Source organism: Tinamus guttatus, unplaced genomic scaffold, assembly GCF_059628265.1.
Source record: "Tinamus guttatus ecotype Peru unplaced genomic scaffold, ASM5962826v1 Tinamus_guttatus_pri_ptg000222l, whole genome shotgun sequence".
NCBI classification, from domain to species: Eukaryota; Metazoa; Chordata; class Aves; order Tinamiformes; family Tinamidae; genus Tinamus; species Tinamus guttatus.
The window spans coordinates 1592412-1619352 of NW_028288756.1; the positions used below are offsets into that span (position 1 = coordinate 1592412).

Here is a 26941-nt window from a genome sequence, read left to right on the forward strand (position 1 = left end):
TCCTAGTGGACCAAGAAACATCTTTGCATCATTTATTTAATCACCTAGATATACACACATGCTAAAAAAACCCACCTTGCTGATATGCTTAAGTGCACCTTCATAAAAACAACCCCTAAACTAAACACGTTATGTACAACACTGCAAATCACCAGAGCTCACTACCTGCAAACTAAACACCTCTAAAACTTTTCTTCGTTGATCAATGCTATTATGTACATTTGAGATGAGTTGCAGCTAAAGAGATAAAGGAGAAGAAGGCACAGCTGAGATGAAATCTTTTCTGCTTTCCTGAAGTAACAGTGTCTGCGGGAGGGAACAGAGGGGAGCTATAGGGCTACTGAGATCAGAGAAGGTGACACGGAAGGGGAAAGGCAAAGTGAAGGATGCAGTAGGAGGCTCTTGCCCAGCACTGTGTCCTGCTCTGATGAGGAGAACCAAGTGAAGGTCACCAGAGCAATCAAGCCCGGGGAGAAGCAGGGATAGGGCCTCAGAGACTGACTCAGAAGCACCCCTAAGTTCCCCTAGTGTGCTAAAACTACCTCCCTTTCAAACTACACTTGACATGTTCTCTGTGTTTCCAGGCATCACCAAATTGGTGCAGAAGCCCCACTATGGGTGGAGGAGCAAGTTCACAAGTTCACTCTGCTCCTGCTCTCTGTGCTATTGATTCTTTTGCTGTTCCCCACATCTCTCAGCTGCATGCACCCTGCTCCTCCGTCGATGCCCCAAGACACCTCCTCCCAAACACAGTATGTGCGTGGCTGCCAGTAGTCCTTTCCCCCATCAACTCTTCTCTATGCTGGTTCCCCATATCCTCTTCTTGCAGCAAAATTATCTGCAAATTGAGTAAAAATCCTTATCTCCACTTCTAGAGGTGCATACTCTGAGGGTAGAAATTTTGCAAAGGTTGTTGGCATGTGCAAAAGTAACTTTAATATGAGACTCAGTTACATTTCCAATCTCCCCTCACTATCTAGAAATTATTCAGTACATAGCTGTAACCAGTTCATTTCTGGAAAGATTGATGTTTCTAACACCACATAATAGCTAGCTAAATCATAATTTCAGTCATATAACATTTAACATGCTTTCAGTAGATACCTTGTCCTTAAAATAGAAATTTCGGGCTCATGTCACCACATTTTTTTTTTTTTTCAGTTTTCATACAGTGTGTATCTATATAAGCACTGGCTGATAAGCTCATGGAAAGTGAGGGTTTTTTTTGTATACTGTAAAACATGACAAACTATGAAGAAATTACTTCATACATATATTTTAACTATCTAGGTGCCCAATCTTTATTAATTTTATTTTATAAATCTTTGTTAATTTGCATACATATAAGAAAAAATATATTTTTAATAAATAGTGTCTGAATGATTAGAATTTAGGGTTTGGTCTATTTTTAATGTCATGTGAATTAAGGTTTATTGAAGGAGATAAATTTTGATGTATAATGAGATTTTGGTGTGTCCTATTTTCTCTGCATATTAGCCATAATATATCTGCTGCTAATAACTTCTATTACATTAGTTTATTGAAACCACAACAGACTGTGAAACCCCTACTGTGATTGAAATGTCAAAATTCTTACTGAGGTTGTTCTTTCTCATGTAATTTAGTAGTTTCAATAAGAATTAAAAAAAAAAAAAGGCCAAGAGCATCTAAAAAACAATCATCTCCTGTATTCTGACTGAATTCAGATCTTTTGAAGCACAATTAATCTGGCAGCTTGATAAAAAGACTGTTTTTCTCTGAGAGAGGGAAGAGCAAACATTTCTCTACCCCCCCAGACGATGAAGTTATGGCCTGAAGCTGTCATGTCTAGATCTTTAAATGAAGTAATGTAGTTTGGACTCCACATCTATAATCTCTGCTCTCGTTACTCAATGACTGAATTAACAATTCATGAGAATTATTGCTTACGTAGATGATGCAGATACCAGTCCAGCGTTAACTGAGAGGACATGAGGCTTATTTCATAAAGGTCCTTAAAGAGCCCTCAGGGGAGTCTTTTGATGACTAGCAACTATACTATCTGTATAGAAGGTATTTAGTTTTCTAATCTGAATGGGTGAATTTTTTTTCTCTTAAGAAAGCTTTTAGAGCCTGTAGTGCATAAAATATCAGAGATACTTTGAGTATATTTTAATTTACTCATCGTTTAAATGTTACAATTAACAACATCAACAAAAAAAGCTCTAATTAATCCTCCTGATACTTGCATTGACCTGTTGAATTCCCAAACTCTCTATCAATTAAACTCCTAATTTTTAAGCCTCTTCTTAAAGAAAAAAAAAAATCTAGATCCTAAGGTTCTAGGAAAAAATGTTCCAAAATTTAACATGCCTGCATGGTTCTTAAAGATCAATTTAAAAGAGGTAACAGTACAGAGACTCTCTGATGTTATAAAAAAGAGTTGCAAAATGTCTAAAATTAATGTTTTAAACTTTTGAAAAAGAATTTCAGAGCCCAGGGTTGGAAAGCCCAGTCAGGCTTTTCCTGACTGTCCAAATAGGAATTTCCCTCTCTTTTCCCCTCTAAACAGAAAAAGATGGAGGGCTGGAGCGAAGGAGTTGGGGAGAGAGCGAGGACCACACTGGTCTCAAACACAGGGCAGTCCATATTAAATCCTAGATTAGAGACAGGTTTATTTTCAATATTTCATGAGCTACTGGAATTCAAAGAGATGCTGGGCTGGGCAGCCTGGAAGACACAGGGTCATATAATCATGACACTGAAAAGCAATCTTAGGTAATATTTAAATACCTGCACTGTCTGCTGCTTATAACTTTTCTCTCCCTCTAAGACCGCACAAGTGAATTCCAAGTATTAGTTCAGTTTTCGCCTAGAACAAATAAAGAATATTCCTAACATTTAGTGATATATAAATGCTGTACTCTAGTAATATTCAGTGGAATATTCAAACTATTAATATTCAAATATATCGGTCTTATTAGCACTTACATGACTACCTTTTCTGTTTGGAATAATGGTGACTTAAAGCATGTATCAAGACATGTATGCACATCAAAATCACATACGCACATATGCATCTAAAAATAATATATCACCAGCCACTAGCTTCCTTGAATTGCAATTTTATTTTCACTTTGAGCTTCATGAAATTGCAATTAAAAAAAAAAATGTAAGGTATCATGTCCACAACTTAAAATTCAGAAAAGAAAAGTAGCCTAAGGAAACGGGACAGGGAAGGAAAGGAGACAAACAAGAAAAGAAGGGAGAGCAGAGCAAAAGCAGAGAAAGCCAAGCCTCCTCTTGCTTGTTAACTGGAATTGGTTCTGGAAGGCATCAGAGACATGAAAAATGGCACCTTTAGAGACCTTTTCAGCAGTAGCGTTTTTCAGAGGACAAACATGCTTGAATGCATAGAAAAACCTATTTCCAAAAATGAACATAACCAGTTGGGAACCTTAACAACTTTGATTTTAAAATCAATCTTTGGATTGAAAATGAGACTGGGACACATCATCACACAGGTTATTTTCTTCAAATAAAAACATAAACCCTAAGGGAGATGCTTTCTCAATCACACCCGCCATATGCAACATTGATTGAATCTGCAGCATGGTAATAAACTTAAAATATAAACATATATAATGGTAAGTAAAAAAACAAAACTCATGTACACTGTTGAAATACTTATATGACTTATATCATATCAATATGAATATCCTATAACAAATATACAAGTAAAAAGGATGACATACACATTTTTGTATCTTCACTGATACACATCAAAAAATGTGCATGTGTTCAAGTGTAAATGTATGCATATACACATTTACATATGAATATAAATATTGGAATATATTATTTATAAATATTTTAAAGAATAACTTATATAGACAGTTTTACATATCCATTCATACTCAGAATGATAAGCAGACAGACTGAATATCTTTGAAAATATACTGAACCAAGCTCTGAGCTCACTGACACTGATACACTTTTATTTGGATAAATCTGAGCAGAAATTCGCCCCACTAATAAATCTTTAAAGACTAATCAAATAAATCGCTTTAACAGCATCAAGCCTCATCTGGAAAGTTCACAATCCATAATTAGCTGCTTCTTTGAAAATGGTTGTTAAAAACATAGTTTCAGATCAGGTTACAGTAGAAATCTTATATGTAATAATTGTATGAAATAATGCATGAAACAATTGTTTTGTACTAACATGTGAATTTTAGAGAATATTCACGAATGAACCCACATGATTTAAGTATTTCTTTTGATAGGAATAATAAATAAAGAGCAGTTTGACCTTTTTAAAAAATTCCATCTGATACCAAAATTAAAGAGTAGTTTTTAAGATTCACTGATCTTTATAAAAGGGGAGAAAGAAAACAAACCCAACACCCTTGAGTCACAGTCTGTCATTCTCTTTCAAATATTCTTTGTTTTTTTTTTCTTACACTTAATTTCATTATATGCAGCAAGACTAATTTTTAACTACTCCTTTTGATTTTGTAATCTAGTATGTCCCACTTCAACCATTACCTTTTTTTACCCTGAAGTATTTTGTAATAGATTTTGTCTTAATTTAATTTGCTTTATTAAACTAAGGTTTTCTAATGTTTGAAAGGCAAGAGAGATTAAATAATGGACCTCTTGTGAGGTCTAGCAGCCAAATGAGATTAATACTTAGACTTTACAATTGTCCTTCCTTTCTTCCTTCCTTCTTCATTCTCCTTCTTCCTTCTCTTTTTTTTTGTCTTTCCATTCCCTTCCCTTCCCTTTCCCCTTTCCTTTCCTTTCCTTTCCATTACATTTTACATTTCCTAAAAATCTATGTCTTTTCAAAATGCATACAATTAATGTAATTTTCCCTCTTTCTCTCCACTGAAAAACAATTTTGAGAATTCTCAGGGAAAACCAGTATTTTGCCTGAAATATTCATAATGAAAACATCAGAAAGACACTGAAGTTCTGAATTGACAGTCTGTAAAGTGAACAGGAGCTTAAAATTTGCTTCTAGTGACTGGTGACAAAAGCCCAATAATACCTGTCTATATAATAGTTATTCAAATAAATAAACACAAACAAAAACAATTTGGGCAAGTCAGACTTGCTATAGTAAGCAAACAGGAAGACTGGAATCAGCTCCAGCTCTGCTAATCTGCTAGATGTAATGCTATGCCTTATGAAAAGAATAAATAATAATAATAATTAATAAACTGAATAATAAAGAGCTAATAATCAAGACTCAGAAGTTTTAATACTGGATAAGAATATGATTTAGTAAGTATAACAGAAATTGAAGAGATTAAAGATTTAATATTAGATGGGGAAGGACAGATGGGAAGAATAGGGTTACAAGAGAGAAGTTATTACTCTGTATATCAAGGATGTAACTGCTCCAAAATACAGAGGAAGTTAGAACTGGAGAAAGTCTGTGGTAAAAAGAGAAAGGAGGTAAAAACACAGCTGGCAATATTCTGGGGATCTACTATGAACCATGAAACCAGAATCAGCTGAGTAAGCCTTACTGGTGATTTCCAACACAGGATAATAGTGTTAATTAAGGAGGACTTGTAACTACAGAAGAAGCCTTAAGATAGATAAACAATTTATTCTGTTTCATATATTGTTGCACTGTTTAATGCACTATAGCATTTGTGCTAGGTGAATATGGAAGAAGATACATTTTGTGCATCTTGTGATCTTATAAATATGGCATGTATTCAAGAGGTTCAGAAAATCATCCAAAGCACTATGTCCTTCAGGGCAGCAAACCTTTGTCTTTAGAAGACTGTTTGATTTACTTTTTTGAGTACGAAATTTTCTAGATGGGGATTATTCTAGCCTTTACACTAAACTCATATTTCCATGAAAAGCAGTCTCAGTTGAAAAAAAAAAAAATGACTGCTTGACTTGTTCTCTTCCTATTAAAGGAGATTTAACTACTGAGACATCTCTGGGAATCAAAATGAATGACAAAAACTATCTAATTTCTTTCTATTCATCAGTGACAAGTTCTTGATGTAAAAAAAAAAATGGGTGAGGATCACTCTAGATGTGATGGTCATCAACCTGCCAGAAGGAGCTGGTGAGGAAGGCCAAGGTGGGGGTCAAGACAGGTGGTAAAAGAACAATCAAATAAAAGCAGGAATCTTCAAGGAAAGTTCAGAGAGTGTAAAAATCACCTTCAAATATACAGAATGTGGGACAAGGGGCATTATAGCAGAAAACAGGAGGTCACAAAGCTGAGTAAGCATCAAGAAGGAAATGCTCTAGCAAACTAGGCAAAAGTCATACCCAAACATACAAACAAGAATATTGCCTGTGAAAGACAGGAAATAGACCTCCTGTTTTAACGCTGAAATTCATAGAATCATAGAATTGGAAATGTGGTTGGAAAAGATCTTCTAGATCATCAAGACCAACCGTAACTCCTTTAACACCATGCCTGCTAAAGCATATCCCTAAGCGCCTCATTTATACTGAACTCTGCCAGGGATGGTGAGTCCACCACTTCCACTGGCAGCCTGTTCCAATGCTTCATCACTCTTCCCATGTAGAAATTCATCCTAATGTCTAACCTGAACGTCCCCTGGCACAACTTGAGGCCATTTCCTCTTGTCCTATCGGTACTTATTTTGGAGAAGAGATCAACCTCGCCTCACCACAACCTCCTTTCAGGTAGTTGTAGGGAGCCATAAGGTCTCCTCTGAGCCTCCTTTTCTCTGGACTAAATAACCCCAGCTCCCTCAGCTGCTCCTTGTAAGGTCTGTGCTCCAGCATGTTCACCAGTTTTGTTGTCCTTTTTTGGGCACGCTCCAGCACCTCAGTGCCTTTCTTGTAGTGAGGGGCCCAAACCTGAACACAGTATTCAAGGTGCGGCCTCGCCAGCACCGAGTACAGGGAGACAACCACTTTCCTGGTCCTGCTGGCTGCACTGTTCCTGATACAAGGCAGGGTCCTTTGTCCTTCATGGCCACCTGGGCACACTGCTGACTCATGTTCAGCCAGCTGTCAACCAATACCCCCAGATCCTTTTCTGCCACACAGTTCTCTTCAGGCTCTCTGTCCTAAGCTGGTAACACTGCATAGGGTTGCTGGGACTGAAGTGCAGGACCCAGCGCTTGACCTTATTGAACCTCATATGGTTGACCATTGATCCAACCTCTCCAGTTCCCTCTGCAGAGCCTTCTTACCCTCAGGCAGATCAACTTCCTGCCAGCTTGGTGTCACCTGCAAATTTGCTGAGGGTGCACTCAATCCCCTCATCCAGATCGTTCATAAAGATATTAAAGAGGACCAGCCCCCACACTGACCCCTGGAGAACCCCACTCATGACCGGTTGCCAGACGGACTTAAATCCATTCACCATCACTCTCTGAGCCTGGCCATCCAGACAGTTTTTCACTCAGCAAAGAGTCCACCTGTCTAAGCCATGAGCTGCCAGCTTCTCCGGGAGCAGGCAGTGGGAGACACTGTTAAAAACCTTACTGAAGTCCAAGTAGACCACATCCACAGCTGAAAGGCTAATAGACCTCATCCACTAGGTGGGTCACCTGGTCACAGAAGGAGATCAGGTTGGTGAGGTAGGACCTGCCTTTCATGAACCCATGTTGGCTGGGCCTGATGCCCTGGTTGTCGCCCACATGTTGTGTGATTGCCCTCAAGAAGATCTGCTCCGTAACTTTTCCTGATACTGAGATCAGGCTGGCAGGCCTGTAGTTCCCCAGATCCTCCACCCAACCCTTCTTGTAGCTGCGCGTCACACTGGCCAGTCTCCAGTTGTCTGGGACCTCCTCAGTTGACCAAGATAGCTGATAAATGATGGAGAGCGGCTTGGTGAGCACTTCCACCAGCTCCCTCAGAACCCTCAGGTGGATCCCATGTGGCCACATAGGCTTGTGGGTATCCAGGTTTGCAAGACATTGGGTAGAGTCACTACTGAGAGCACAGTGGTCAGCCTTGGGAATCCTGGGTTGAATGATGTAGAACCATTAAAGAAAGTCTTGAGAAGGGGAATACAAGAGATAATATGCTAAGAAAGTGCAACCTAGGTGGAAAGATAGAGAAAAAAATATATTTGGTCTGCAAAAGAGTAGTCTAAAGGAAAGGCCATCTCAAATTAATTTTTCATTTACAGTACAAGCTCCTGCAAAAAAAGGGAGCTCTGTTACCTTCCTGAATGGCCCTTTATAAATATGTGGTTGAGCGTGTCTACGAATAACAGAATAGGAAGTACTGGGCTTAAAATTCAGCAAAGGTCATTCAAGAGAAAAGAGAAAAGAAAAAAAAAACACATTAATAAAGCACTGCCATAGATTTCCTAGAAATAGTATGGTTGTTTAGAGTTTTCTTATGGCTATGGTAGATAAATGTATCTGAAATGACACAAGTATAATTGGCTCTATATTATTATAGGGGTGTGATAATATTTCAGTTTAAGCTATTCCCAGATTTATATTTCAAGATTTTCCTGGGTTGATAGAGGATCCAAATGGAATAAAATCTTTTTTCTTTATACACAGCAAACCTTAATACACACAAGAAATGAGCAAAAAGTGCCCATAAAATTCACTGAATACAACCATGTAATATAATTTTCCAAATTACTGTGTCACTCTTGTGGGTTTATGCTGCCTTTACACAGTCCACACAGCTCAGCTGAATGTAAAACCAATCAGGAAAAAATAGCAATGTACAGTTATACAACCAATTAATATTTAGACTATGGAATTACATAATAGACTATTGAGACAGAGTCTGGTCCAAGATAATATACATCATGCTCATGCATAAAGAATCATAGAATCATAGAATGCTTAAGGTTGGAAGGGAACTCTAGAGGTCATCTAGTCCAACCCCCCTGCACACGCAGGGTCACCTAGAGCACGTGGCACAGGACTCCGTCCAAGTGGGTTTTGAAGATCTCCAGAGAAGGAGACTCCACAACCTCTCTGGGGAGCCTGTTCCAGGGCTCTGTCACCCTCACTGTGGAGATTTTTTTCCTTAAGTTCCTGTGGAACTTTTGGTGCTTCAGTTTGTGGCCATTATCTCTAGTTCTGTGGGTGGCCACCAGTGAAAAGAGGCCAGCACCATCCTCCTTACTGCCTCCCTTGAGGTACTTATAGACACTGATTAGATCCCCTCTCAGCCTTCTCTTCTCCAGGCTGAACAGGCCCAGCTCCCTCAGCCTCTCCTCACAGGGCAGATGTTCCAGGCCCCTGATCATCCTTGTAGCCCTGTGCTGGACTCTCTCCAGCAGCTCCACATCCCTCTTGTACTGTGGAGCCCAGGACTGGACACAGTACTCCAGATGTGGACTCACCAGGGCTGATTGGAGGGACAGGATCACCTCCCTTGACCTGCTGGAGACGCTCTTCTTAATGCACCCCAGGATCCCATTGGCCTTCTTGGCCACAAGGGCACACTGCTGCCTCATGGTCAGCTTGTCGTCCACCATGACACCCAGGTCTTTCTCTGCAGAGCTGCTCTCTGGAAGGTCAGTCCCCAGCCTGTGCTGGTGTCTGGGGTTATTCCTCCCCAGGTGCAGGACCTTGCACTTGGCCTTGTTGAATTGCATGAGGTTTTTCACCGCCCATCAGTTGTCCAGTGTGTCCAGGTCCCTCTGGATGGCAGCGCAGCCCTCTGGGGTACTGGCTACTCCTCCCAGTTTGTGCTTTACTCAGTTACAAAGCCTCTGGAGTTTGCTGCAACCAGTATCAGTGCAGAAACACTCTCCAGAAGCATTTCTTCATATCCACTCATCCCACCATAGGGGGAAGATATAATTTGCTATTACTATGCGCAATCACTGTTTTCTTGCATTGGTGATAAAGAGAGAAGTCAGGAAAGGAAATGTGACTTCCCAAACACTCTTAGGTGCTGTTTCAAGTGCTCTGACTTCCTGAACTGTTCATTTTTGGCTATGTGTTGCTTTGGGAGTGTCCAAGGCAGTAGGTCCCCTTCTGCACCTGAAATCTGCTTGGCACAAGAAGCATTGATTAGCTATCAGGGAGCTATGAATAGTCTCCTGGTTTTATTGACCAGTTAATGTTCCAACTCGGTGGGAAGCATCAAAACCACTGGAGAGCCAGTGTGTGCCAAAAACTTATGACCTGCCCATGCAAACAGCAGTGTCCCATACCTCTGCTTTTGAAATACTCCCTATGAAAGAGCCAGTGAGTTGGTTCTGTTAGAGGCGTTATAACATTTGCCATCTCTGGTGGCTTTTAGGTCCTGGGGATCCCTTCTGCCTGGCCACACAAACACACAGGACACTGACATGGCCAGCAACATGGACCAGACAAGATGCTGCCTTCAACAGCACCCACTCATAGTTACCAAAACTTAGAAATACAGACAGAAAAAGGCCCCTTCCTTATCTCCAAGTAGTGAAGATTGAAGTTCACTAGGGAAAGCACACATGCCCTTACTCTTTAGTTCACAGGCATATGCAGATATGTGGATATCTCAAATATCAGCATCTTCCTTCTGAGACCCCTGCCCAGATCCCGAGCTGCCTTACCTGCTGTGCAGGCCTCCCACTTGCCAGCTAATCCAGCTTGATGCTCGCTATCAAACATATGCATGCATTCACACTCATCTCACAGCATCCCCACACTTGTAGATCCTTCAAAGATCAGCACAGGCCTTCTGTCCATCTGATATCACTGTCCAGATGCTGTGTCTCCTTTACCCACCATATGGGCTGGAGATTTTCTAGCAAATTACACACACCAATGTACACCAAGTTACAGGAAAAAAACAAATTCTCTGCTCTCCTCCACTGCAGTTGCTGTGGCTCTACAACTCATGATCCCTGTTTCAATCATTGACACTGGCAGCCTACCTTCACTCACACTCTGGCTCCTCCACCACCTGGGGAGACACAGTGGCATGCAGAACCCAAGAGTCCCCCAAACCCATTTGAGCAGTACAGACTGGTGCTAAGACCCTCTCTTGCTCCAGTGCTGGCACCACAGATATGGGTGTCACCATCACTGGTTGCTGGAGGTCAGCAACTCCGGTTGCTGATCCGAAACAACTTTGCCGTGGTGCCTCCAGTTGTAGGCACCAAGACTCCCACTCATTCCAGCTGCTAGCTCCACAGATGAGGTGGCACCATCCCCAGGCTCTAGCTTCGAATGCTAGTTGTTCACTCAGCCAGCGCTCACGTATGGGATAGCTAATGAGGTTAAAGGGAAAGATAGTTAAGAACAGATTTAAAGAGAAGACTATGGTGATCAGGTGCAGGGAGTGGTCAGACAAGCATACTGACCAGGAACTCATTATGTGCAACCAGCCCTTTTTATATCCCCTCCTCTCTATTCATCTCGTTACTCTTTCCCCATCTCTCAATTTTCCTTTGGAAGTTTCACATAGCCCCACACGTTCTCCCTCTAATCTAAAAGTCCTCATGTTCCTCTTTTATCCTCTGCCTTACGAGCTGGAAAATCCATGTTGGCCATGGCCATAATTTCTTGATTTTAACAACTGAAGGATTTTCTAATCGTCCTTGGCTTTGCTATCCCTTGTCTGCCAGGTTTGTGTCTCTGTGTTTTGTTTATGAAAGCTCCTTGACCAGGCAATCTTAATGAAGCAGCTGCTCTCACACTCCTCCCACAGGATACACTGGGTGTAGAAATTATGACTTTTCCACCAGGAGAAGCAATTGCTCCTTTTTCACACAATCATTTTTCCTGAGATATGCAGACAATATAGCCATGTGTGCCTCTAAAAGGTGTCTCTTGAGCTTCTAACAGACTCTAAACTATTGCTGAGCAGTTAAGTTTTGCTGTCAATGGTTAAAAACAGGTAGCAGGTCTTCTATTTAGTCTGTCACCCTGTGAAGGAATAAAGAAAAACAGGTGATACTGAAAAAAGATGTTTTCTAGAGTTCAGAAAATGAGGATCACTGCTTTTGAGTAAGAAGAAATAGACTGCTACTGGAGAAGTCAGTAAAACTTGGATCCAGCTGCAGCTGGCAGCATGGACCACCCTGCTCTAGAACAGCTTGGCCAATTAATAAAAAAATGAGTGCTTGGGGACAGAAGTTCATGGGTACATATTACAGTTAGTTAGCTGCCTAACAGCTAACAGTGTTGGCTGTTACCATTGATGCTTAAGCATGAGTGACTAGTTATCACAAGTCTCTGAAAATCTACCCCTACACAGTACCTCTCTGAAACCTAGTGAAGGCTAATGAAACCCCCAAACATATAAAGCACAGCAACATCCTCTCTGTTGTGTCTAAATTCAGAAATACCCTACTATTTCACTAATTAAATCTTATTTAACTGTATAATGAATGAATGGAGCATGTCTTCAATGACATTTCACATATAATAGTCCTTTTTACTTAATACTTGGCTTTGTTTGAACTCTTTTTTTTTTTTATCCCTGCTGCCATCAACATGCATTTTAAAAGCTTTTATGGTATTTATCCTTTTTGTTTCCATGGCAGCAAGAAGACTGTATCCTCAGATATGGAAATCCCATTTATTCTGAAAAGTGTTCTGTGCAAAATTGTTTTGGAACAGAATCCAGCAATTGAATGTACAGGAACTGTATCTTTACCTATATGATATATAGATAGGTAGATTTTGCCCAATCTAGATTTTATGTGTAGTCAAGGACAAGGATATCTGGCCTGCTGAATGGGATATCAATTGTACTAGCTGAGTTTTTTATTGCACATAAATTTCTATTCTATATTAGGGAAAAACTGTTTTGCTGGTGTATTTCTGGATGTCTAGCTTGTAGCATTTCTGTTGCCAGTGAAATTAATGCAAATTTTGTTAGTTACTTCAATAGAGATGAGCAAGAGCACATCTGTTATTTAGAGTATTTGATCATTTTAGTTGAATGATGATAGATTTCTCAGATAATTATTTATCTGGCTTTGTGGATTCATCTTCCAATCAATTATTCAGAAAACTACAGACTTAATTTTTGTTGTATTTATGTTTGGCCCCATTTTACTTTACAAAGCTCTTAATTAATCTTGCAAATCAATAGGAAAAAAAATCCCAAAGCCATCTATTTTGTTTGTAATTCCTTCTTATTGTTGATTAAAATTGAAATCAGATAGATTTGCCTGCAAGCATGAGGGAAATCAAGCTTAGACACCTGAGCAGAAGAGAAATTGGGCTAGGAATAAGTAAGTGCTCCTAGGTTAGCAAATATGCTGAGATAAATGACAGAGGTGGGGAGAGAAGAAACAAGAATTTTTGTGACTATGTTGTAAGCCTTTTCTGTAGTCAGCATCTCCAGCTTTTTCCTGGTTCACTCTGTACCGTTTCAGTCTCTGACATTGTGATGGGTTAAACTATGAAATGTCTCTCATTTACATGAGGGGAAATACTCAGATGACTTGCTAAAGCAGCTTAAAACATTATAATTAACCCATCACAAAGCATAATAAACCACAAAAGCTTTTAAAGTTTAATCTACTAATGACGCTCAGCATGCATTAGCATTTTCCCCATTTCTGTGTGTCATACATCAGTGGTTAAATAAACACTCTGATTATCATCAGTTTTATGTCATTTTGAGAGTCCAGACTGATAACTGCCATTAATCACCACCCCAGCAACGTGGCACTTTGAGCATCTCTACCACAGAGCTCTGTCAGCAGTGCCCAGTAAGCATGGAGCACGTTCTGGGGAACGCAGAAAGACGGGCATCACCACCTCATAACCTCGTACAGCCTCAACCACAGAGAACCTTCGGAGCACCATGAGCGTTAGAGAGGCTGTTTGGATGGTTGTTACTCAGGGCAGGGCTTTTTTTTTTCCCCACTTGGGTGCTAAAATAAAAAATTCTAGTGATAAACTGAGAGCAGCTTCATTCATTCTCATTCATATTGCATCAAATACGATAAAAAACATCTGGCCTGTGAGACTCTGTATTTTCCGACTGAGAGTCAAAAAGAGATAAGCTGTTGCAGAAACATTAAATTATGCCATAACAAAGTGTAATACAGAGAAAGTTGGGCAAAAAAACATAAGTATTGGGAATATCATTATAAGAGACTCTTGATAGAGGCACTTAGGTCCTGATTCAGCAGTTTTTATAACACACTTTTTTCACAGTGAAGCAATTGAGTGAAACAAGCTTATAAGCAAAAGACAAAATTCAGCACAAACTTTAAACTTCCCAATTTTGATAGCTTGTCATGACTCATTTTTTGAGGAGAAAGGGAGGGACTGGCTTATGCTCTTTTATTATTATTATTATTTTAAGTGCTTTGAGCTGCTATTACTGACTTTGCAGACTGCACATGTTGATGATCTAAGCTACCAGACTATCAGACCTAGTATAATTTATCAACAAGGAAATGTGTCTTCCTTTGGGGGCTACTGTCTACTGTCAACACACATCTGATGATTGATAATTTCCTTAGCATATGGCAAAGCATGGTACATTTAGAGACTTTTTTTTTGGAATCACGCAACTCCTTCAACAGTTCGGATGGAATATTGCCTATTTAGAGGTCATTTAGGAAGTTATGAATTGTAGCGGATTGATAGACTAATGTTTCTCTGTAAATTAGCTATGCTAGTATCAGTCAAGATGGTGAAATGAATCATTTTTAATGCTATTGAGAAAATTTGGGGAGGAAAAATTAGTTAAAACAACTGAACTCTATTATGTTTTTATACATCCTCTATTAAAGAGATTTCATATAAAAGGTTTTTCATGTTCATATGTAACAAGTATTATACTTAATACTGCACATTTTTTATTTTATAAACACAAATCTAAAGTATAATTTTTGATATTCAAGCATTACTGCTCTTGTAAGATGAATGTTGCTGCAGTCTAAGTAACACAAGAACTACAAAAAAGACAAACTTTCAGATTTCAAAGCCTTGTGGCTTTATTTATGGGATATATAAAAAAGGCAAAAGAAGTAAATGAAGTTGAAATGTTTTCCTCAAGGTGTTTAAAATAAGGTAATATGTTACCATGAATAGAAACTGGGTTAAACTATATTCAGTCCTGTTACATTTAGATGAGATTTTTTAAAATATCTTTATCAATTTTCCAGTTTAAGAAGCTAGTTTTCTTCATAGCTCACTAACGTAATATCTTTTATTATATTTTGAACTGACTGCATTGCTACCAAAATCCTTTGCCCTACCACAAGAGGATAATAATTTTAATGGTCTCATGATATTGAAGAGGTCAGACTAGATAAGCTAAAGGTCTCTTCAGGCCTTTAAATCCACTAACGTAATAGGGTGTTTTTACTGGCAAATGTCATAACACTCCTGTCTGACTGCATGTTGTTAAATTAAATATATTTATAAATATTTATATATTTTATATATATTTATAGATATGTATTTATTTTATATATTATATTTGTATGTATTTAACCTTCAGTATCACATAGAATACTGGATAGAAGAAAGCTAGTTGGTGAGCACGACTTCTAGCCAGGAGGTTGTGTTTTTCACATTCTTAGCTCAGAATGTGCAGCTTTAGTAGTAATAAAAGCAAGATGCGAAAGTTTCAGTTCCAAGAGAGACCTCATCTTAATAGTCACTTCAGAGTCCTTTCCTCTCCTTCTGTCTTCCCACCACAGATTTTTTTTCACACAAACACTAAATCAATCTTGCACTAAACCATGTGGCTGCATGTTGCAGTGCACAGATACCCTGATATGGCACATCCCAAATTTTCCCAAAGGTTACATGTAAATGTTGAAAAATAATCAACATGGATTGACTACGACACATAATGGCCCTTTATGGAGAATCGAAACCATTTCTAACCTTCTAAATTTTTCTTTAAGGGGAGATGGTAGAACTTCCTAATAGGTCAAGTCAAACACTGCAAAGATCAGGAGAGGAGAACTGATGCTCCACACCTTTTATTCACTGGTTGGATCATCCAGTAGAGCCATCCTGTTTCCTTTCTTACCCCTGGAATTAATCTGGATTGTGTAAAAGATGGGTAATTGAAATATGTGAATATAGGTATGAATTTATATATCATTATCACGAAGGAATATATAACTTGATATATATGAAACAGAGACCTTTGGCTAGCTGCTCTCTGAGCTTGATTGGGAGCAAAAGGCTGGACTTTAGAGAAAAGGTGGGTGAAATGTATAAATTAGCATATTCTGCAGCTGAAATTTCTCACTCTCATACTTGTGACCAGAGTTATCCCACAAATAAAGAACACACTGAAGGCACAGGATCTGAACTGGACAAAATCAGTAGTAGACATTCGATATCTCTCTCCAGTGAAAGTAGTGTCTCTCTCTACTTAGAAAAGGTACATCAAATAAGAGGCATTTTATACATTTATTCACTCCTGTTTGCTCATACATTCAAACCAAAGCTAGCTTTTCAATTTTAATCATGTAGTGTACAAATTTATGACAGAAACTATTATGTAAAAAATAATAATAAAATCCTCCACAGGTTAAAATTGCTTCTGCTTGCCTTTTCCCAGAAAATCCTAGAATCATAGAATCGTTAAGGTTGGAAGGGACCTCTAGAGATCATCTAGTCCAACCCCCCTGCACACGCAGGGTCACCTAGAGCACGTGGCACAGGACTGTGTCCAAGTGGGTTTTGAAGATCTCCAGAGAAGGAGACTCCACAACCTCTCTGGGGAGCCTGTTCCAGGGCTCTGTCACCCTCACTGTGGAGATTTTTTTCCTTAAGTTCCTGTGGAACTTTTGGTGCTTCAGTTTGTGGCCATTACCTCTAGTTCTGTGGGTGGCCACCAGTGAAAAGAGGCCAGCACCATCCTCCTTACTGCCTCCCTTGAGGTACTTATAGACACTGATTAGATCCCCTCTCAGCCTTCTCTTCTCCAGGCTGAACAGGCCCAGCTCCCTCAGCCTCTCCTCATAGGGCAGGTGTTTCAGGCCCCTGATCATCCTTGTAGCCCTGTGCTGGACTCTCTCCAGAAGCTCCACATCCCTCTTGTCCTGGGGAGCCCAGAACTGGACACAATACTCCAGATGTGGCCTCACCAGGGCTGAGTAGAGGGGCAGGATCACCCCCTCGACCTGCTGGAGATGCTCTTCTTAATGCAGCCCAGGATCCCATTGGCCTTCTTGGCCACGAGGGCACACTGCTGCCTCATGGTCAACTTGTCATCCACCATGACACCCAGGTCTTTCTCTGCAGAGCTGCTCTCTGGAAGGTCAGTCCCCAGCCTGTACTGGTGTCTGGGGTTTTTCCTCCCCAGGTGCAGGACCTTGCACTTGGCCTTGTTGAATTTCATAAGGTTTCTCACCACCAAGTTGTCCAGTCTGTCCAGGTCCCTCTGGATGACAGCACAGCCCTCTGGGGTATCAGTTACATCAGCTATCCATTCTCCTCTACAAATTAGATTTGAAGAATTCGTTTTTTTATTTTTCCTTAACTGAGGTTCAGTCTGGCAGAAATAGAGAATCTTGAGTACGAAAGAGGACAGAAAAAAAGCAGATCAATTGCAAATTTGACTCAGTGTAAAAGAACATTTTTTTTCAGAATTTCTCAACAAAATACAAGCTAATGGCACGAGATCACCTCACACAAAATCATAAGAAATATCATACTTGAAAATTTTGCCCAAATATGCCATTTTTGTTTGTTTGAGAGCTTTATGCTTGCATTTGTTTTTGCAGATTTTGAAATATTATAGTTTGGAGCCTGTGACAGGACTGCTTTGTGATGATTCGATCCTAGCACATATTTTTATAATAAGCAGTAAAAGTTTATATTTTAGTTGTCTCTATCAAAAGACAGTTAGATGTCTCATATAAGTCTATTTATAACCTTGCTAAAGGCATACAACGGTCTTTGAAACCACTCTACTTAGCTGAGGTAATTGAGCAATAACATTTGATCTAGTTTTTATTTTATTCAAAACACTTCACGTCTGTTTGCCAAAAAGGCAAATATATTCTCAGTCCGTCCATCATTCTCATTCTGCCTAAACTGCATTCTGGAGGACTTACTTATTAGAAACACATATCTGTACCCTAGGCACTTTTGTGGGTTGTTCACTTGAAGAAAGGCATTCAAGTTAGAAAGGGTCTTATGATGTCTTAGTGATCTGGTATTAATTGCCAGAAACAGTCAAGTCTCTCTCAGAGATTCCCATTAAAAGGTGACCTTTTCTATCTTCTTCACCATCTCGCCTAAAGATATGTTCACTGTATCTTTGCCAGAGCAGAGGATTTGGCTCACAGTTTTTAAAAGCTGTAAGCATTTTGGTTCTAAAGATTGCTATCAACTCCAGTTTGATTGCTTGGAAAGATAACTTTGCAAAGCGCTATAGAGTATTCTGTGTGAACATGATTACCTCCTCTAATAGTGCCATTTGGTTTTATTTGGCTTTATCGATGCTGTGCATTCAGCCAATTACTACTCTATCACTGATAAGAAATCCCGTAAATGAAGGTTTTGTGGAAACTATCAGAATTTAAGATTAGGTGCATGTACTGTTGGAAATACTACTATCTACCTAGCAATACTTATGTTACATTTCATCTGTCCCATCTCAACTACAAACCTTCCTATCCAGGATATTCTCTAGCATAATTTATAGCTTTGCCATCAAAGGATATAATGAGTATGAGCATTTTTCACTAAACCTAGTGAGTTGTTGCTTCTCACTCATGGTATGGTACTTCACCTTCGAAATAACACATGTTGCAAAGGGATTGAAAAGAACAGGTTTTCCTGTTTCAGCTGCTGCCAACCAACTGCTCATTTTTGATTCTGTAGAGTGTGGTAGATAAAAAAAGATTATAAACCATGTTTTCATTTTTTCCCCTTGGGGTAACCACCATCTGGTAAAAATTGATAGAAATGCTGCTGTGTTAAGCACAGCAGAATACTAGTTTTACTTTATCTTATTTTAAAATCCAGTTTTCATTAACACCTAATAGTGCTGCAGCAAGTTGTTAGAAATTTTTTTAAAAAATCATTAATTCCTCAAATTCCTCAATTTCCACATATAATAGAAAATACTGTTAAAACCCCTAGTTTTCTTCTTGGGGCACTCTCAGGCATTCCCATACCTCCCAGATTCTCAGTCATTTCTACATGTCCAAGGAATGATTTTTCACTTACATCACTAAGAATACATCCAGCAGAAAGCACTATAGACAAATAACATGTTTGACTGTGTCATTCATTATAGAAATATAGTATATGGTTGCCTCACCCAATACTATACACACTCATTATCTATGTATCTAATGTACGGACTTCCGATGCCACAAGTTTTCGTAAGGCGAATACAGAAATCGGTGTGTTTACTCAGTCCCACCTCTTCACATTCGTAGGCAGTATTATTACAGTGTATCTCGAGACCTGAACAGAACTATTCACTGTGGCTGAATGTCACCACGAGCTACTCCTCTGTATATACCTCTCCACACAGTAGGTTATTTGTGGACAAATCTCAAATAACTTTCCTCCAACAAAGGAAGAGGTGAGAGCCTGTGGTATCAGCTTAGTCAAGTGACAATAAGTTAAAACACATTCTTACTTTACTGAGGGATAGTGTTATCACTGCAATGCTGTCAGTCAGAGTTAGATTATTCATCCTGTATATCCTGGAGCATGAGATGTGTGAACATCACAATAACACTTTTAGCACTTAAACTTGTACAACTTATGTTCAAAACTGTTGCAAGTTGGTAGCAAAGGCCAAAAATCGTTCTTCAGTTTCCTTATCTGCTGGGCAGATACAAACATAAGTACATACAAACATAAGCAGAGGTTAAAATATGCATATGTAGAAAAGTTCATCTCGTAAAATGTTGCCCCATCATATACCTTCTTACATGTCACCACGAATTATCTTTGATGTTAATTCTGCAAAAACTACTGAAGTCATTAAGTTAATCCCAGATTTCACCTCCAGAAATAAAAGCCAGTATGTATATTTTTGTCTGATGATAAAATTGTACTCTTACCTTATCTATAAACAAGTATTAACAAAATCACTTTTACTGCATTTTAAGTCTCCTGCAGAACTACAAGATTTCCCCTTTCAGAAAAGTGTGCACACATGCACATGCACACACATACACACACAGAGAGCTACTGCATGAAGTGGATCCTCATCTTCAGATGAGAGAGAAATAAACTCCATAATAATAAAAAATAAAGTCCAGAAATAAAGATGATGGTTCAAAGAGGAATTTCCAAAAGCCTGACAGGAGAGACTGCATGGTGAGAAATATCTATTTTTGGTTGGTTGGTAGTTTTAACCATTCTTTTTTTGTGCAGTGTCTGACTTTGGGTGAGTCAAGAATATTTTGTTTCAGCTAAGTTTAGAGCTACAATAATGAGAAGTCTTTAAGGGCTTCTGGAAAACCAACTTCTGTAGGTACCAAATCTATCATAGCTGATGAAATGGAAAGTCACAGGCTGGAGGAAAGAATGCCCCCACAAGACTGTGGTCAGGGGGATGCAGAAAAAAACAGCAAAAGCTGTCACTGAGAGGCTAAGGCATAGCTTTCCCCCTTACCCTCTTTTTTTATAGACAAAGGGAACAGAATGGCCAAGTGACTTGCCTAGGGCCAAGTGACTTGCCTCAGCAGTGTCAAGGTAGGTTAAGCAGATGCATGAGGGCTGGTCTGCCAGGTCGTGGGTCTGCATCGCAGCTGTGGGAGAAGCTCTTCTCTCTACTTGTTCATAGGAGAAAGTGCAACCTTGATGGAATGTCCAAACTACAGAACTGCTACTTTTTGTAGCATGCCATGACAGATGGCTTCACCTGGCTTTTATCAAGAAAGCTTGATTTTGAAGCCTTTACCACCTTTATTATTTACTTTTTGATTAAACACCACCCACTGTTATATATTCTGAGAAATAGCGGCCCTGAAGCAGTTATAAATCGATAGCTGGACGTGAAGGAATAGGAAGGGGAAGAAAAAAGGAGAGAAAAGTTGCTTACAGTTAAGAAGAAGAAAAGTTAATAAAAAATCCGTAAGACATTTTTAGCCCTTTTTCATATGAGACAAATGGGCTAATCCTAAATAGGAGTCATAGATCAGGATCTTCTGTGTACAAGGAGCTCATCAGGAAGTGACATACAAGTAGCAATATGAAAATCTTTTATTCATTGATAGCAAGAAGGGTTCGCAGGATAATAGATTATGCTGCAAGGAATTTGTATTATATCTGGCTTTTTACGTAGGACTGAATAAATATCACAGAAATTAAATCAATTTGTTACCCAAGTCATGTTCAAAGAAATGATTAAGGTGAAGCAGTACATTTGAAGAATCCGGAATTTTTCTTTAAATCAGTGAAACTGTAATCTAAGTAGAAAAAAAAAAAGTGAAAGGTGCAATTTTGTCTTTTTTCCCCTCTCTCACTCATCAAAGGACAATCACTTAATTTGTACGATTTCTATAAACAGCTTAAATCCTTCCATAATATGATGAAACAATGTCAGAAGCAATTCACTTAAAAAGTCTGTAAATTGAGAAATTTCTACTTAACTCTTGTCTGTAATTAAACCAATCATGGAATCACTACACAAGAAATACATATTTAAAAACAGAAGGGGGAGGAAAAAGAACCTTCAGATGCTGGCAGATAAATAGAAGACAACATTCAGGCAGAACAAAGTTACCATTCAGGAAGGATTTTGCCAGTGGTATTTGGATCACAAGCTAGAGCAACTGTTAGCATGTGTCACTGCCTCTAATGGTATATGGGTTCAATCAGAGCACACACAGCTCCAGATGGGACTGGAGGAGCCTGTCAGAGGAAAGAAACTGTGGTCTCTGATTTTCCACGTTTCTCTGCAAATAGTCGCTATTGTGAGTTGTTTCATCTGTAAACGTGGTACTTCTGTATCTTGGTGCAATCGGGGATTACGAAGCCAGCAAGCACCAGATGGCTGGAGGGACTCAAGCCAGGGCTGTGCGGCGCAGTCCTGCCAGCCCCCTTCCAGCAAGTGGGGACACACTGGTGTGAGCTACGCACGCAGGCAGCAAGTCGTCACTTTTACCCACTGATCCCTCTGTTTTACCCTGCCTGCTCCTCCTGGAGCTACCTTGGGCCCTCCTCCCTTTCCCCACCTCTTGTTCTTCCCAGTGATATTTTGTCCTGGTCCAGACAGAGAGATACTTTAATTGCTCCATAACCTTCCTACAGAATTTACCAGGCTGCCTCAAGCAATGCATAGCAAAGCTGTTTGCTTTTGTTACCTAGCTACTCTGAGCAGGTATAACTCCTGAAACAGGAGTTATATATGAATTTCACATAGAAACATAGTTGCACATATATGTGCTAATTTCCTTCAGGAAAGAGCTGAAATGCTTTAGACAGTACTTCCTGTGTACATTACTTGTTAGCCAAAGGGTAGCACTATCTCCGAAACAGATTCAAAAGAAAAAAGAAAAAAAAGAAGAATAACAAAAAAAGGCAGGAAGCAGACTAGCTTATTAAAACAGTTGTCTTTTCAAATCAGAAATACTCTGTGGGGGGCTCCACCCATTCTTACCTCCTGTAAAGAAGTGGAGATGATGGAGTATCCTACTTAGACATTAATAACAGAGGTAGCAAGTATGCATATATTCTGTTTAATTCATCATTTTATTTCCAACAGAATATAATTCAGAAGGATGAATGCCCTGTCTTAGTCAAACGAAATATCATTTACAAAGCTTCTTATGTATCCTATCTTAAGGGACAAGGCTGTTGTAAGGAGAGGCATACCATTGATTAAGTTTTAGACTATTTCAGAACAAAGATAAATGCATTTCTTTTATAATCTGCATTATGAAAACTCATCCAAAGTCTGAAGTCTTATGAAGCTAGCATCCACTGGAGACAAGCTTTAAAAAATTCATTTAACTGTGTATTTTGTTTGTTAAAAGTAAATATACAAATGTTTGCAAAAGTTCACATCTCAGACCAAAAGAGGTCATTATCATCTTGAGCTTTGGGATCATATGTAATATTAATAGCAGGTAAGAAAAGATACAAGGTGATACTATTGCACACTATAGATAGCACTGAAACCAAAGAATGAAAACCTGGCTGTACTGACACCTACAAAATCTGCTCTCTACAGCAAAGACAAGGCTTCTTCCAAAACATTCAAAAGCAACAGAAACTCTACAACCAAGCACTCCTCACAGTAACATATTAACTCAGTGCTACACTGCCATATCCTCTGCTATTTTTAAAAAATACAGGTTCCACTTAGTAGGAGTGCTGGAAGGGAACAGCAAGGAAGCAGTTCCCATATATTTAGTGTTGTGTCCTTGGTGGCCCTGGATCCCTCTAGGCTGTCAATTGAGCCAGCAGGTGACTGCAGGCACAGTTTTGAGAATGGGCAGACCTGCTACGAAGCACACCACTGTTCCTGAAAACGGGTACATATATTTCAGAAAGTCTGCATATTGCAGAACAGCCAATTTCTGAGCCGTACCCAGCTTCCTCTACCGTTCACCTTTGCTGCTTTTCAAAGCTTCCACTAACCAGTCCTAAGTTTTCTTCACTCACTTGACAAAGACAGAGGCCTTTTTTATGAAAAGCATAAGATTAGGATGGGAAATGCATGATTCCATCAAAGAAGTGGTCCAGATCTGCTTTCTTTTTGGAGGGAGGGGTGGCAGAGGATTTGGCCAGAATTTGGTATCTTCAGGGTAATAGTTCCTATAGATTTTCATTGAATTCGATTTCTCTTTAGCTAATAAGAACAAAATTAGCCTCTAGTATGGTTCTGAGACACAAAAATGACTTGAAATTTCAAGAGTATACTGCATTTGATTATGTTCCATTTTTATTTAAGTCTATTTTTTTTCTTCTTTCTCTATTAGAGAAAGAATAAAGCATCAAATATCATCATCATTACAAAAATAGATATGTCAAACCTGTACAGGCTAATCCCAACACAACACCAATGAATCGTCATAGTTTGAGAATACTAGTGTTACTGGACTAATAACACCTTTGTGTAAATTGTCCCAGTTGACGTCAACGGAACAATGGCAATTTCTACCAGCTGGGAATATGGCCCAGCATGTTTCAAGTTATTACCTTCTATATTTTAGCTAGTGTCAAAACACTTCTGTCAAGAGCTTCCGAAATGGTTTCAGATGATTAGTACCACTCACAATTGTTTTTATAGAAAAAACTAATGAAAAGACGATGTGACAATCATTGCTTGCTCATGTTAAATAAATAAATAAACACCTCTCCAGTCTCTTAAGGAAATATTCCTACTTTGTATGAACTGTCACAAATGCTGATTGACCTTTATTATTTATTCCCTTTCATTTTTGTTCAGGTAGCTCTGAATTCAACTCTTGTTCTTTCTCAGTCCTACACATTAACTTCTCTCAAAGAAGCTTTTAAAAATATTTTTTTAAAGGTGTACTCTTGTAAAGCAGAATCAACATGCAGACAAACCAAACTGATGAACAATAAAAGCAACAACAACAGAAGAACTCCATTAGGAAGCCAGCACAATGATAGATGAAGTAAAGGAGGGCTACAGAAATGAGTACTACATTTTTATAAAATAAACTGAATAGTTCCTGATTTCCAAAGATTAAGTTCAATAGAAACTGCCCGTGGCTTAACCATTGCAGAAGGCAACACAAATCTACAAATCTACAATCTTTGACACCTATCAAAGACACATTCCACGTTTGGGGAATCCTACTGAACAGGAGAAATTTCAGTTGAACTAATGTGTGATTATATGTGAGGAGATATTTCTAATGCAGAACATCAACAAAGTGAATTGGAGAAGATGTTGACAATTACAGATTACATTATGCAGTTTCATATATGAGGCATTACTAGCTCCATCATAAGCAAGCTGAGAAAATTAAAGATATGGAATGAAAAATTGTAGATTTATGTACATAAGAATGATACATCCTGCACATTTTACAGTGCAATAAGTTGCATGAAACAGGAGAGATTTGCTGCAACTATAATTTTTCAAATAAAAGATTAACTTAGATTGTTGCCTTAGAAAAAGGTGGGACCTGCATATCAGGGAAATACCGTCTACATCTACACTAATAAGTCATACCAAGGATATTTGTATACACAGGAACTCAGTCAGCTAAGCTGTTAATATGGTTTCTGTCATTGTCTTGGCTGAGAATCCTCCCAAACAATGCCTAGGTGCATTTAGGGTATCGTCATGTGCTAGTAGGCACTTTACAGGTGGACGTAATTTACTAATGAACATCCTCTTTCAGAGGCTAGGAGAGCTTGTTAGTATGAACATGAGCCATTACATGTCGGTTCATCTCAAGGAATGGGATGTTTAATTTGATAACTACAAAGCCATAGCCATCTACCCTGCAATTCCTGCTTTATCTTTAGTTTTCCTACAAGATTCATTCTGCAATTCACCTTTGTCCATTCAACTGAATTGTCCTAATGGTAATTAAATACTACAAGTTTAATGATAACAGGCAATTGAGAATCTAAAAGCACCTCCTTTTATGAAAAGATATGAGCTTACCTCTCACTCACGTTGGGCAATATCACAAAAGATAAGCTCAGAGAAACCAGTCTGGCTTCATAGGCATTTTTATGTTTGTTTGTGGCTCCAGCTTTCACTATGTTTCATGAGATTTCAGAGATGAAGAGAAGTTTGTAAGTGTTACAACCATGGAAAGGGATTCAGTAAAACACGAGGACTAATCCATATGAAACCAAGGATTACTGTCATTCAAGTTGACTGAAATATTGTTCTCCTTAGCTTCTTCCCAGGATAAAAGTCTGAGAAGTGCCCTGAGAGAATTTACAGCTCACCAGCCCCGTGTAGTTCTGTGTATCAGCATAGGTGTATCAACCTCATCTATATACATATATAGACATCACATACATGTAGATGAAATTTAGGCTTCAGTTGACATCAGATGACACCACATGGCTTCAAGTAAAGTCCTTATAGTGCTGTAATCTCTTTAAGGACATGCAGCAAAGCCCTGGGGCCAATATATACAAAAGTCTCTAATTTGTGTGAGACCATGCGGAGAGGTGAGGGAGGAGTTGAATCACCTTTCCCATATGCATGGGTATGTAAAGAGACACAGAAGCTGTTGCACTGTAACTTGCTTTCAGTGCTATTTTGACGGATGACACCAGGCAGATCCAAAATAAGCTCACTGAGGTAAATTCAAACACTCACATAAGGAATAAATCTTGGAAGCTTTGTGGGTATGGATTATATGGATTATACTGTTACTTTCTAACTCTTATACTAGGTTTTAACAGTCTAATTAAAATACAACAGACACGATATTTAGTTCAGTTCCAACAATTCAAACACTTTCAATTAATCACACAGCAGACAGCATGGGCACAAGCTTCCTACTGTCCACCCCTCTTCTCTCATGATGTGCTTATCTGTTCAGAGTCCCCTGAGGCAACAGCCTCGGCCTCGCTCCATGTCAGGAAAAGGTAACCACGAGCCACCAGCATCCATAGGGCTTCACTGAGAGGAGCAAAACACGGCTGATAAAAAGGGTCGTCACCTTTAGTTGGGGCAAAGGGGAGAAGGCACAAGTCTTCTTTCTAAGTAACTTTTCTCTATGGGAATAATCTACATTTTCTTTATTGCTCTTTCCACCCTTACTGCCTCTAGGCTTGTGTGTGTCTCATGCTGTTCAGGATGACTTCCAAAATAAAGACATTCTTTAAGAGGTTAAAAGGGGGTGGCCTTTTAGGGAGCCATAGGCTCCTAACTGATCTCTTGGGTGGGCAGTGCTATAGTGGTTTAAGGGAAACTGTGACTATCTTTAACAGGTCATAAGCACCCTTAACCTGAACAAGGATAAACATCCCTGCGCTGCTCAGAGTACAGGGATCCAAATGTCACAGCCCAAGACTCTGTGTTAAGTGCTTTATGGACTTTCTCTCCCCTCCATTCAATGACTATGCATGACTTAATGCTTAACCACACACAGCCCAGAAAAAAAAAAAAAAAAGCC

At 39.1% G+C, this 26941-nt stretch overlaps 1 pseudogene; it reads left to right on the forward strand.

Moving 5' to 3' along the window:
- The first annotated feature begins 6048 nt into the window (after nt 1-6048).
- Nucleotides 6049-7743, forward strand: LOC148594629 (uncharacterized; annotated as a pseudogene).
- Nucleotides 7744-26941: the final 19198 nt, after the last annotated feature.